General features: G+C 46.2%; 1 protein-coding gene across 5 annotated transcripts in view; it reads right to left on the reverse strand.

Annotated features, from left to right (window-relative positions):
• Positions 1–14,251, reverse strand: part of LPAR4 (lysophosphatidic acid receptor 4) — an 82,187-nt gene that overhangs the window by 15,490 nt on the left and 52,446 nt on the right. The window contains exon 1 of one of the 5 annotated variants that reach the window (XM_059732755.1): positions 745–825. The exons of the other annotated variants lie outside the window; for them this stretch is intronic. The gene's annotated coding sequence lies outside the window, so the exon portion shown is untranslated. Of the gene's footprint in view, positions 1–744; positions 826–14,251 lie in introns of those variants that run through there. 5 annotated transcript variants of the gene reach the window in all.

Consider the following 14,251-nt stretch of genomic DNA (forward strand, 5'->3'; position numbering starts at 1 on the left):
ATCTCTTATCAGAAGCAATCTTATAACAGTTACAGTAAAGTTTAACTTCCACAAGTAAACTTTCCTTTTTTATTCCTTATTTAGACCCAAGTTTTCTAAGTGGCCTCAGTCTATACTCCTTATTCATGCCTCTAAATTTTGAGGAGGCATAATATTGGGGATCCATTTTCTACGCACCCAAAATTTAGGTTTGTGTGTGCACAACAAATGTGGAGAGAGCTCCCCAATTTTTGTGCATGGTCTTAGATTTTTTGATGCACCAGACTATGTACTTTGAGCCATATGCTTGCAATCTTAGGCTAGGGATGGAAGCTACACATAAACCTGTTTAAGTGATCAGAAACTGGTTTAAACCTGTAACAAAACAGAAGCTCAGTGCATATAAACCAATTTCAAAATGGCTGAAACTGGTTTAAGATAAACCTGGTTGAATGTAGTATCAGACTTAACGGATTTGGGTCAAACTGGTTTATGAAACTTCTGTCCCAGACCCCCTCCTGGTTCAAGTTAAATCACAGTTCCCCAACATCCCAGCATGCTTTGCAGCCCTGGACTGGGCTGGGCTGGGCTGTCTGCTCCAGAGAGCAGGCCTGGCCCACTGCCCCTGGAGCAGTGAGGGCTGGCTGACAAGGGGGTAGGGAGGCAAGCCTGGCTAGGGATGCAGTCCAGTCTGCAGGGTGGGACTGACCCCCTCCAGGGGCCAGGGAGTGGGGCTAAACACCCCTTTCCCCCACTCAAACTTACTGCTGGTTGCAACTGTGGACTACAAATCCCAGAGGTGCCTGGAAGCAGGAAGAGGAAGTGATGAGCAACCCTGCAGGGTCCTGTTGCTGTAATTGTGGACTGCAAATCCCAGAGACCTCAGGGGCAGCAGGAAGAGGAAGTGAACACACAACCAGAGAGCTGTGCTCTAGCGCCTCCCGGCTTCTGGTCTGAGCCACTGCAGGCATGTGGGTGCATTTCTTGAATCAAAGGTAAATGTCTGTTCATTTCTGTTTCAATTTAATCTGTGCATCTTAGACTAACCTGCAAAGACTGAATTGGTTCAGTGCTTTTTGATTGTCTGTACTTAGCTTTAAAGGCTACGTTTGAAAGGTTTGCATTTACGGGCAGTCAAACTGCATTATATGCCAGCAGACTGACTTAAGTATCCTGAAACTCCAGTATACTGGGGAAAAGATGCCAGATCATTTAATTGTCTTTTCTTTTAAGTCACAATGTGAACAATTACCACTTTTTCTGATGCATCAGTCTACTTGAGTTGTCTGCCAGCAGGTGTCCAGGATAAGTTATGGCCTGGAGAACATAAGTCTGTTGTTTACACGTCTAATACCTAGGCACTTAAATGAGCTGGCAAGGTACTTTGAAACTACGCCATACACTTCTAATTCCAAAGCATTAGGGTTTACAATTTTAATTTTTTGAATGTAAGCTTCGAGCTCTTCCTCGCCATCCAGAATTAAAGCAACAACAAACTTTCCCTGCGCATCCTGCTTACCACACTGTTGCTCTGTTGTGAAAAGTTAAGATATGGCAGCACGTTTTTAACATGCCATGTTAAGTGTATATAAACAAAAATCTTTATAAAAACTCTGTTTATCAATTGGGTCATCGCTTTAGATTCACTGTCTTCAGTGTAAGATACAAAAACAATTGTGGTTCAGCAGTCATTAATAATGATTCCATAATGGAATACACAAAACCATTTTATGTTGTAGTAAAGAACGACTTTGTCTATTAAATCTTGTGTCAAGGGGTATTGCAAGAAAGCCTGTATCTACTGTTAGGCAAACTAGTGCAACCCCATTGAAATCTGAGTGAAACCAGTAAGGATGCAACAAGTAAACTGAGAGTACAACTTGCTTTCCATCAGTTGTCCTCCATTACAGGGATGTTTCTCTTCCATTCACTTAAATACTAGTAAGTGTAGTCTCCTTCACCTTCCTAAGACATGAAACTGCTTTGTTTCTGTCCCTGCTACTCCATTGTGTTTACATGTTAAGACACCCATGCAATTTCCATGTCCTAGCCTCTCCGGACTTTGTGATAATCATGTTTCTTTCCTCGGCATCCAAAGGCTTTTAATTTGGTTTTGTACAGTGTAAATTGCACGGCTGTCCAGAATGGACAAATATCAACTTTCCTCAGATAACTGTGTCAGAAAGTCTTGAGTCAACAGCTAGCACAGGATAGAGACTGGTACACTCAATACCTGTGCTGGTATTATATCCCTGACTTCCTAGGTCAGGCTCTCTACTGGTATCACACAAATCACTCTGATGTAGGGCTGTATGTCATGTCTTCCTTCTTTAATACTGGTATAAGGACAGGTTATACTGGTGTAAGCATGTGGCTTGTCCAGGCCTTGAGTTCTGCAGCTCTTATTGTTGAAGCTGCTTTCCTTCTGTTATCTCTAATAGCTCACTCTCCACACATTGTCTATTATACAGAGGGCCAGAAGATTAAAGTCTGGACTTGGAATTGAAACTCACAATTCATATTTTCTTGACATGTTTTTCATCTCTGTTTATAATACTAGCGTATTTACTCAAATATAAGATGGCCCTGTTTATAAGATGATCCTCTCCCTCCCCAATAATTAGATCCTGTATCTGGAAAATTTCTAAACATGTTATAATTTTCCAGGTATAGAATCTAATTACTGGAAGTTTGCCTGGAATTTGTCCCTTCCCACTGCTACAGCAGGGAAAATTAAATCCAGAGTGTCAGGTAGCTCTTGCCTCTTTCCCCTCCCAAGTTCTCCCTCCCTCCCCCCTTACTGTCAGACCCTGCTCTCCCTGAGCACATGGAAGTGAGGAGCAAATATGAAAACACTAGCCTTGAACTAATTCATAGATTCATAGAAGTAGGGTCGGAAGGGACCTTGTAGATCAAGTCCGACCCCCTGCCTGGGCAGGAGAGAAAACCTGGCTCAAATGACCCCAGCCAGGTAGACATCAAGCCTCCTCTTAAAGACCCCCAGGGTAGGAGCCATCACCACTTCCCTTGGAAGTTGGTTCCAGATCCTAGCCACCCTGACTGTGAAGTAGTGCCTTCGGATGTCTAGTTTAAACCTACTGTCTAACAATTTGTGGCTGTTATTCCTTGTTACCCCGGGGAGCGCTAGAGGGAACAAGGTCTCTCCCAAACCCTGCTGGTCCCCCCTAGTGAGTTTATAGATGGCCACCAGGTCCCCCCTCAGCCTTCTCTTGTGAAGGCTGAACAGGTTAAGGTCCCGTAGCCCCTCTTCGTAGGGTCTACCCTGCTGTCCCCGGATCATGCAGGTGGCCCTCCTCTGGACCCTCTCCATGCTGTCCACATCCCTCCTGAAGTGCAGCGCCCAGAACTGAACACAGTACTCCAGCTGTGGCCTGACCAGCATCACATAGAGGGGGAGGGTCACCTCCTTGGCCCTGCTTGAGATGCATCTGTGGATGCAGGACAAGGTACGGTTAGCCCTACTGACTGTGACCTCACATTGTCGGCCCATGTTCATCTTGGAGTCAATAATGACTCCAAGATCTCTTTCTGCCACTATGCTCTCGAGAAGGGAGTTTCTCAGCTTATAAGTGTGCTGCTGGTTCCCACTGCCCAAGTGCAGCACCCCGCAGCACTTGTCAGTATTGAAACCCATCCTATTTTTGTTAGCCCACCACTGTAACCTGTCCAGGTCCTGCTGTAATCTGTCCTTCTCTACTAGCATGCCCACCTCACCCCAAATCTTGGTATCATCAGCAAATTTAAACAGGCTGCTTTGTACCCTGTTGTCCAAGTCACTAATAAAGAAATTGAACAGTGTGGGCCCAAGGACCAAGCCCTGGGGGGACTCCACTGCCCACCTCCCTCCAGGTCGAAAAAGACCCGTCCACCACTACCCTTCAGCCAATTTGCAATCCATCTGACTGTGCAGGCATCAATGCCACAGTCACCTAGTTTTTTGATGAGAATGGGGTGGGAGACGGTGTCAAAGGTCTTGCTGACATCCAGAAAGACTACATCCACCGCGACACCTGCATCCAACGCTTTTGTGACCTGATCGTAGGGTTGGTCTGACAGGACCTGCCCCTAAACATAACTATAGCAATCTGCATATAGTACCCATAGACTTAGTCCGTCTAGAATTGATGCATTTTACCTTTTTTGAAACTGCTGCAAGATTTAGCACAGGTACTCCATAAATACTTTTAAGCAGCACTTTTGTATCTACTTATGTAGAGTACAGACTATGCATGATATTAGTCCAAAGACAAAAGGTGCATGATTTACCATATAGATCACTGGGCTGAGCCCCAGCAGAGTTAACAGTGTTTCAAGCCATTGAGGCCCCAGAGCTTGGCACTGATCAGAATGTGTGTATACTCCAGATACCTCCCCCTCCACCACCCTCCATGTGTTCATTAGCCCGCCGCTCATGACTGGAACCAGGTGTTCTTGTCATAAGTCCTGGGATGCTCCAAAAATTTATATGCAGATGAGGCACAGGACAACCTGGTCCAGCTCTACCTCTTGAAGAGCAGGGTGATGCAGATTACATAAGACAGGCTGAAAGAGGAAGAGACAGAGGGATTTTGGGTGAACTGTTTGGGGCACAATTTGGTGATGTTTGGTAGACATTTAAGGCTGGTGAAGAAACAGGAATCATTGGAATGGGAAAGAAAGGCACAGCTCAGCTATGAGAGTAAAAAGGAAGTTGAAACGTATTCAGAATATAGTGGCTCATCATAACTTGAAGAGTTGGTGCTGAAGGGGACTGAGAACAATGGGTACTACTATATATCTTATTTGGATGTGTTATACTAATCTGCCCTTGTGGTAAGTTCATATCAGTATTTCACTTCTCAGCATCTCGTGGGCTCAGATCAAGCGTGGCAACCAGGCAAAAGCCTGGCTGCTGCCCTGCAGCCTTGATCAATGACCCGAGAGGCAGGAGCAGAGTGGCAAGATGGTGGTAGCTATGAATGCTGGTGAGCTGAGAGCAGAGAAGCAAAGATCAGAGGAGAGAAGAGACCAGACAGAGTAAAGTCACAAATATGGAAATTCAGATTGAGAGCTGGAATTACGATTGGCAGCTGGTGCAGCAGTGCACAAAGATGAAGGCAAAAGTAAAAGCAGCTGAAACTGCACAGGGAAGGAGCAAGCCAGGAGAAGAGTGATGGGAAGAAGATAAGAGAGCAGCCAGACCAGGGCAAGCAGCAACAGGAACCAGAGAGCTGAAGAAGAATGAAAAGGAGGAGCTGGATGATGGAATCTGGAAGAGGGAGGCAAGCGGAGTCAGGACGGCAGTGACAAGGATCCCAGAGAGACTTTGAGGCTCAGGGTACGCGCAGCAGTGAGTAGAGGCACAGCAGAGACAGACCATAGAGAGGTATGACTTTTTTGGTCAGATTTTGATTGATTATTTTGAAAGTGAATCCCAAGTACTTATAATGCATGATGGCCCACACAAACAGTATCACCTTCTAGCACGTGGGGCCTATGAGCAGTTCTGAAGAAACTATAAGGAAATGGAGAAGGAAGAACTGCAAGGACTGATTTTTGTCGCTGAACAAGAGTCAAGGGAGCAAGTGATCATTGTCAAACTGTATTTGGACATCCGTGAAGAAATGGACATGGAGAAATGGAGAGTCCAGAGAATACTGTTTGTGGAAAAAGTGAGAGGCAAATACAATGTTTGAACTGAGGTGTTGGGGTGCGACTGAGTCTAAGGGAGGAGGAGAGGAGCCCAGGAGAGATGCGGCACCTACTGTCAGTTATTCATGTAAGAGGGTACTGGAGCTACACCATATACCAAGGGCAGACCCACCAATGTAGCAAATGTGGGCAGGAAGGGCATTTGGCGGCCTACTGTAGCCTGACCATTTGCTACCGGTGTGCCGAGAGAGGGCACAGACCCCATATGCGCCAGGAAGTGCTGAAATGTGGGATATGTCAGAAGAAAGGCCACATGCAAAACATGCCCAGACTCTCTCTGACAAAGCAAGACAGATGAGAAAGGAGGAGGAAGAGGTGGGTGGAGGATGGATTCGGAGAAGGAAACATTGGTGGAAGAAATACCGGAGGTGGAAAGGGGTAGAATGAGTGTTGTGGTAGCAGCACAACGAGAGGAGGAGAGAGAAGCGGAGGAAGAATATGGAAGCACAAGCATGGAAACAGAAGTAGAGAAAGAAATCCCAGAGATTCGCCAAAGAAGAAAGTTCTAATTTAGAGAAAAGGAAAGGGACGGAGCCATAGGTAGGAAAAAGGAAGAAACAAAGGCTGTCACGGTCACGGAAGAAGAAAACAGGGAGAAGGGAGAAGTGATGCTAGCAGAGAATGATAGGTTGAAAATGGAGACAGAAGGGTCTGCTGAGCCAGAAGGAAATGTGTGCATGAGGAAGGAGGCAGGGAAGACAGTAGCAACCTCTCTCAATAGAAGCTCTGGAGAACCTAGTGAGAGTGGCAGGGTCAAGGAAGGGGGGAGGGACAGAGTCACTGATCATCAGCAGTGACATGGACAACCCATAAAACAAGAGAGACGAGGACCAGTAGCTTCCACCTTTTCTTTACCATGGTGTTGTGTGTTGTAACTTCAAATATGAGAAGTTTATTGACAAGAAAGAGGTGGAACTGAATGGCAGCAACTTCAAGGTCTATCAGTGCAGACATAATATGTCTACAAGAGTGTGCAATATCGTGCAGAGATTAATATAAATATCTGGAGAAGAGATGGGGTTTGAGGTGGTCATGGTGGGTGGTGACAAACGCAAACAAGGTAACAGGGGTGGCAATGTTAATTAAAAACCCAGAGGTTTAAGTCAAGCAAGTGCTAGTAGAAGGAAGAATGCAGACTGTGTTGTTGAAAACAAGAGATGGAGGTAGAGTTGTTTAACATATACAGACCCATGGAAAGGGAGGGGAAATGTATGGTGCTTATAAAGGCCATGCTCCTGCTGCTGCTTCTATACACTACCCTGGTCTTCTCTCCCTCAGAACAAGTCATCCGGAGTATCCAAAGAGCCACATGTGATTTCTTTTGGAATTCCACCTGAGAAGAAGTGGTGAGGACCACGCTGTACAAAGCAAAATGGTCTGGAGGCAGAGGAATGCCAGATGTCCTACTGTTCCTCTGGGCCAAATACATGAGCCTGGTTTTCAAACTGGCAACAGAGGCAGAATCCAGAACAGTCTGCTTTGTAGAGTATTTTGCAGGGCAGCTGCTGCAACAGTAGTGGGTGTACAGGACAACAAACTGGAGCCCATGGGTCATGGGGTCCCCATGGTTCTACAAAGTCCTGAAATGCTTCCAGGACAAATACAAACTGCACGATGTAGCCCCAGCAACTCTGGTGAACCACCTCAAGATACAGGTGGTGATAAGGGCAAGAGACATCATATCACACACAGATTTTCTACCTGTTGACAGCTACTAGGCCATATGGGAGCGAATCTTACACAAGGATCTGCAGACGGAGCACAGAGATTTGAACTGGCAGACAGCTTACTGGGCATTCCTTCTGCAGGCATGAAAAAATAGCACAGGGCAGAGAGGTCCATCCAACTGCCCGGGGCAATCCTGCTGGTGGCAGGCAGAAACAATTGACCTTTTTCTGGGACTGCCCATACACCAGAGAGGTGTGGAAGAAAATATGTACACTCCTGGTGGTGACAGGTTTCAGAACCCTGACCAGTAAAGCAGTCCTCTGCGGGCACTTGACCAACAGCAAGGGGCCCCAACAGCTCACTTCGACCAATTCATCTCCTGCTTCAGGTATGCCCTGTGGATAACCAGGAAGTTGCTCATAAACGGGCACACAGACCTCATAGTCAAGAACTGTATTAAAATGGGACTGAGGTGAAATGTACTGGTACTACAAAAGGATAGGAGGCAATGACAGAAAAGAGATGGCAGATCTCATATGAAAGAGAGGGGACTGGCACAGATTTTTCAGAGGCAAGCCCTCTGAAAAGAACAATGAGGAGGACAGAGATGCAGATGACGAATACAACGACAAGTGAAAGGAATGGACAAATAGGAGAAGGATTTGGAAGGAGAGGGAACTGAGGGAGTCTTTTACAATACCGATGTTTTCAAGGAAATGATGGGTATGCAGTGTGAACTTCGTAACAGGACTAGAATAGCTTAATAGTAAAGTGTGTTTTTGGTTTGTCAAGTGAACCACAGCGGTCATATAACAAACTGTTAGAGTTTTAGTTATATATAACTATAAATATTTTTAAAAAATAAATAAAAAAAATCAGTGTTTGCCCAAAATGGGCCACATATTCTATAGTCATGCTCAGTGCTGGCTGCATTTAATCAACTTCATTGTTGGTTTCCATTACTGAGCATATGTTGCCTTTGGCAGCAGTTTAATGATGGACACTGTATTTAATGTGGTTTCCATGCATGTGAATGCAAGACAAAGAGCTTTTTCCACATTCTGATGGGGGGTGGGGAAGCTCTGTCATATATTCAAGTAAATATGGTAATGTAATGGCACTATAAAGTGATTCTTAACTTAACTGGCCTAAATATTCAAGGGGGTTTGTTGTATAAAACAGCAAGTAAAAACAGCAAATCAAAAAGCTGTTTCATTTTAGATTGACCAGGAAACTGACAAAACCAAAGCCTTTCAAAATTCTGAGGGATCACTTTTTTAATGTAAAATGTTACCCTATTTTACACATATTTTATTACACGGAGAGGACCAGAATTTGGAAGGTGGATAGACCGTGGATTCCTGAAAAGGAACAGGCCAGGAAGTTGATAGAATTTTTCTGAAACTTCTCATACAAATAGGTCTCCATGATGGTTTTCTATAACCAGAACGTCAGGGCTTAGAGGTCTCTGTTTCAATAAACGCAACCCCTGACCCAGTAATAAGACCACACACATTCTTCTTGTACGCAGCACGCTATAGGCAAGAGCAATATGCAGAGGAAAGCTGAAGGCTTCTGCATCATCACTGTGCACTCATCCAACATAATATAAAAATAGGGTTGCATTATGTATAACAACTATTCACTGAAATGAAACCTGTATCTAGGCCTGCTAAGATAAGTGGAGGTTGTAGAGTCAAGATAAATCTGTTTTTTAATGGTTTTCCTTCCTGTCTGTTTGTAATGCCATTTTGATTATGGAAGGATTTTGGATGATAACTTGCATAGTTTTAAAAACAGATTTACTCATCTTCAAATTTGTAAGGGCTTACTCCTACATTTAAGGCTAAAAAATTTGGATTCTTCCCGATCGGAAGGAGAAGGACCGCAAATGTGGGTCCTGCAGATATGTGCCAAAGACTTTCTTAAAAATAATGAAGCAAGCTGAGGTTGGTTCACAAACCTGTGATATTTCTAATGGCTCTACGATACAAGCAATACAATCTTATAGGAATCACAGAGACCTGATGGGACTCCACCTATGACTGGACCACAGGCATAGGGGGATACACCCTGTACAGGAGGGATCGTTATTGGGAAGAAGAGCAGAGGAGTTGCTCTCTATGTAAAGGAACATTACACCTCCCTTGCAGCAAAAGTGGGATGCAAGGAAGGGTGACTTCAGACCCTCTGGGTCAAGATATGGGGAAAGCACAAGGAAGAGGACTTGATCATAGGAGTTTATTACAGACCTCTGAACCAAGAAGAACAGCACAACCAAGAACACTTTAGAGAGCTGGCAGAGGCTTCACGCTTGCGGAGCATGGTTGTCATGTGTAACTTCAACTACCAGACATCTCGTGGGATGAGCAGTCAGCTAGATCCAATCTCTCACAAAGCTTCCTCACTTGCATTGAGGAGGTCTATCCAACTCAGGAAGCCTAAAAGCTGACCAGGAGCAAGGTACTCCTAGTCTTGGTTCTGGCCAAAAGGGATGATCTAGTGAGCAACCTGCACATCAAAGGGAAACTGGGTGATAGCGACCATAAGATGATCACTTTCCTGTGAGATGATCATCATCCACTGCAAGCCAAGAAAATCAACCAGTAGGGTAGAAATCCCTAATTTTCGGAAAGCTGATTTCCACAAACCCAGGAGATTGGTTGGCAAGGCCCTGAGGGACCACGGTTCAATGAGGAAGGGAATACAAGAAGAGTGGTCTATCCTCAAGAAAACAATCATAAAAGGTCAAAGAGAGTCTATTCCCTGTTGCAAGAAAGGCAGCAAAAGAGCTAAGAGACCCCCTTGGCTCAACAGGGAAGTCACGGAGCTCCTGAAATTAAAGCAAGAAGCCTACAAGGGACAGAAGTCAGAAACAACTACCAAAGGGGAGTGCTCAGCAGCTGCTCGCACCTGTACAGAGCAGTTCAGGACAGCAAAAGCACTAAACAAACATAAATTGACAACTGGAAATCAACAAAAAGTCCTTCTTTATAGATTTCATAGATATTAAGGCTGCAAGGGACCTTGGGAGATCATTGAGTCCAGCCCCCTGTCCCAAGGGCAGGAAGTCAGCTAGGGTCAAAGGATCTCAGCAAGATAAGCATCCAAACGCTTCTTAAAAGGCATCCAGAGTAGGCGCTTGCACCACCTCTGAAGGGAGCCTATTCCAGGCCTTGTAGGCTCGGACAGTAAAGAAGTTTTTCCTTATGTCCAGCCTAAAACAGTCTTGGAGGAGTTTGTTGGTCCTTGTCATCGCTTGGGGCGCTCTGGTGAACTGACATTCCCCCAAATCCTGATGCTCACCCCTGATGTACTTATAGGCTGCCACGAGGTCACCCTGAGCCTGCACTTCTCCAGGCTGAAGAGTCCCATGGTTCTCAGCCTCTCTTCATAAGACCTATTCTCCTGCCCTTTTGATCATGCGCATGGCTCTCCTCTGGACTCTCTCGAGCTTCTCCTCATGCTTCCTGAGTTGTGGAGCCCAGAATTGGATGCTGTACTCCAGCTGTGAGCTCACCAAGGCCAAGTACAGCAGGAGGATGACATCCTTAGATTTACTTGAGAAGCATGTAGGGATTCAAGCCAGAGTTTGGTTTGCTTCACCAGCTGTGACATCGTATTGGTGGCTCATGTTCATCTTGTGGTCAAGCATGACCCCCAAGTTTCTTTTGGCCTTGGTGCTAGCGAGCGTAGCACTGTTGAGCCTATAAGCATGCTGCGGGTTTTATTCCCCAGGGTGGAATACCTTACATTTGTCAGTATTGAATGTCATCAGGTTTATATCTGCCCACTTTTTCAGCCTATCCAAGTCAGCCTATCCTCAGCTGCGACGCTGTACCCCAAAGTTTGGTGTCATTGGCAAACTTGGCCAGTCCACTTCTGACACCAGTATCCACGTCGTTGATAAAGACGTTAAAGAGAACAGGTCCGAGGACAGAGCCCTGGGGGACACCACTGGTCACAGAGTGCCTTGATGATTCACTTCTGTCGGCCACCGCTCTCTGAGTCCAACCTCTGAGCCAATTCCCCAGCCATCAGATTGTGATGTAGCAGAGGCCACACTTGGCCAATTTTTCCAAAGGAGATTGGGGGACACCAGATCAAAGGCTTTTTTAAAGTCCAGATATATGATGTCAATCTCTTCTCCCTTGTCCAGGTGATAAGTCACCTGGTCATAGAAGGAGATGAGATTAGTCAGGCAAGACCTACCTGCAACAAACCCGTGCTGGATGTCCCTCAGGATGTTGCCATCAGCCAGGTTGTCAAGGATGGTCTCTTTGATTTTTCTAGAATCTTTCCTGGGATTGAGGTCAAGCTGATTGGCCTGTAGTTCCCTGGAACTACTTTCCTCCTTTTCTTGAAAATGGGCACCACATTGGACTTCTTCCAATCTTCAGGTACTTCACCTGAGTGCCAGGAATTTTCAAAAATCTTTGCCAGTGGCTGGGTGTAGCAGGGCACTAAGGTGCCTGCTACTTGGAGAGCCGGGATAACTTGTGGGAAATAATGACCCACACCTGCCTAGCCAGCTGACAAGAAGGGCAGGGCCTGGCTCCTATATAAAGCACAGGCAGGAGGCCAAAGGCAGTTCCTTACCAGCAGCCAAGGAGGAGGGTGCTCTCAGCCATGTTACAGAGAAGCCTGATGCAGGAACAACGTTTTACTCTGCTGCAAGGTGAAGAAACCCCACTAGGCTTGAGCGTGATTATAGCTGGGTGGCTTCTGTTTGTATTATAGCCCAGGGGCTTGTGTTTGTGTTGCTATTTGTTACACTGGTGGTTTGGGTGAGGCTATTAGGGGTTGGAGGAGGCCTCATAGGGGACTCACAGTAGTGTGGGGACCCCAGCGCCAGTGAGGGCGCAACGTTTGGGGTACATAGACCCCAGCCCCAGAGAGGGGCAGCTGAGAAGCCCCAGAGAAGGGGGCGTTGCTGAGAAGCCCCAGTGTGGGTGTGGCGAGCCCCAGAGAAGGGGGCAGCGTTGTGGTGAGCCCCAGGAAAGGGGGCAATGCTTGAGAAGGCCCCGAGAGAGGGAGAGAGGGTGGCATTACTGAGAGGGGCCCGGAGGGAGACAGGGCTGCGGACAGCCCGAGTGCCAGAGAGGGCCCGGAGATGGAGAGAGAGACAGAACAACGTCCGTTACACCGGCGAGGCTTGGGGCCTGGTACAGGGGTGGTAGGAGCCACACATAGCCCATAAGGCTAGAGTGCATGGAACACTCACTCCCGTAGAGGAACTAGAGATAATCAGATAATCGTGGAACCGAAGACGAAAGGCAGCCTCCCTATAATATATCTATATAAGATCAAAGTCATGGCAGGAGAGAATTGGAGGGTGCCAGTCGGCAATGTGACATGGTAAAGGAGGTGGCAGGGAAGAGCACAGCAACTCTGACCGCCCTCCAGTTACACTGGGCTATGACTCCTGCTAGCTCCTTAAGTACTCTGGGGTGCAATCTGTCAGGACTTGCTGACTTAAAGGTGTCCAGCCTCTCAAGGTATTTCTTTACAAGGTCTACACCAATGCTGGATATAAATTCACCCTCACCCTGGCTGTCCTGCATCTTGCTAGGCAGGGCAGACCCTTTGGGTCGATGAAAAACCGACAAAGTACCCATTAAGCAGGTTAGCTTTTCCTTGGTATTGGCTGTCAGTTGTCCCATTTGTTTTAGTAGGGTCCAATGTTACCCTTGCTTTTCTTTTGACTTCCCACATATCTAAAAAAGAACTTTTTAATATCCTTGTTGTGTAGCTTTAGATACATAGGAAGTCGCAAAAGGAAGAAGGGAAGCATAGGGCCTCTGATAAATGAAATGGGATGGCTGTTAACTGACACCCAGGACAAAAACCAAACTCCTGAATGAATACTTCACATCAGTATTCCACTGGTCCAAGGGTATTACCCTGCTTGACAGGATACAGGATGACCATGGTGGGGGGTGATCACCCTCCCACAGTCGACATAGATCTTGTGCGGGAGCACCTACAAAGGCTAAATATCTCTAAATCAGCTAGACCAGATGAACTACACCCGAGAGTGCTAAAAGAACTGTCACTATTGCGCAACTGATGGTGAAGTTATTTGAAGACTCATGGCACTTGGGAGAATTCCCAGAAGACTGGAAAAAAGCCAGTGTGGTACTTATCTTTAAGAAAGGGAGAAGGGAGGACCCAGGAAACTACAGGCCAGTCAGTTTGACCTCAATCCCAGGTTAAATCCTGGAGAAAAATCAAAGAAACCATCACACACAGGCTAACTGAAGGCAGTATTCTGTAGGATAGCCAACATGGCTTTGTCATGGGCAGGTTATGCCAGACCAACCTCATTTCTGTCTACAATCAGGTTACTTGCCACCAGGATAGAGAAAATGAAGCTGATGTCATATACTTGAACTTCAAAAAGGCCTTTGACATGGTCTCCCACAAGGTCCTCATGGTCAAATTAGGAAAATGTGGCCTCGACTACTTCACAGTCCAGTGACTAGGTAACTGGCTCTGTGATAGGACCCAAAGGATACTGATTGACAGAACTGAGTCATCTTGGCGGAGGGTGACCAGTGGCATCCCTCAGGGGTCAGTACTTGGACCAGTGCTCTTCAACATGTTCATTAACAATTTGGATTCAGGTATTGCAAGCAATCTGGCAAAGTTCACTGACACCAAGCTATGGGGGAGCGTTGCCATGCTCACAAGCAGACTGGCAATACAGGCTGGCCTGGACAGGCTTGTGAAGTGGACAGACCTCAACCCGATGTCATTTAAATACAGAGAAATGTAAAGTGCTCCACCTAAGGAGAAATAACCCACAACACACTTACAGGCTCGGCAGTGCTCTCCTTGTCAGCATCACAACTGAATGAGACCTGGGTGTTATGACTGACAACAAAATGAA

Source organism: Alligator mississippiensis, chromosome 8 (assembly GCF_030867095.1).
Source record: "Alligator mississippiensis isolate rAllMis1 chromosome 8, rAllMis1, whole genome shotgun sequence".
Classification (NCBI taxonomy): domain Eukaryota; kingdom Metazoa; phylum Chordata; order Crocodylia; family Alligatoridae; genus Alligator; species Alligator mississippiensis.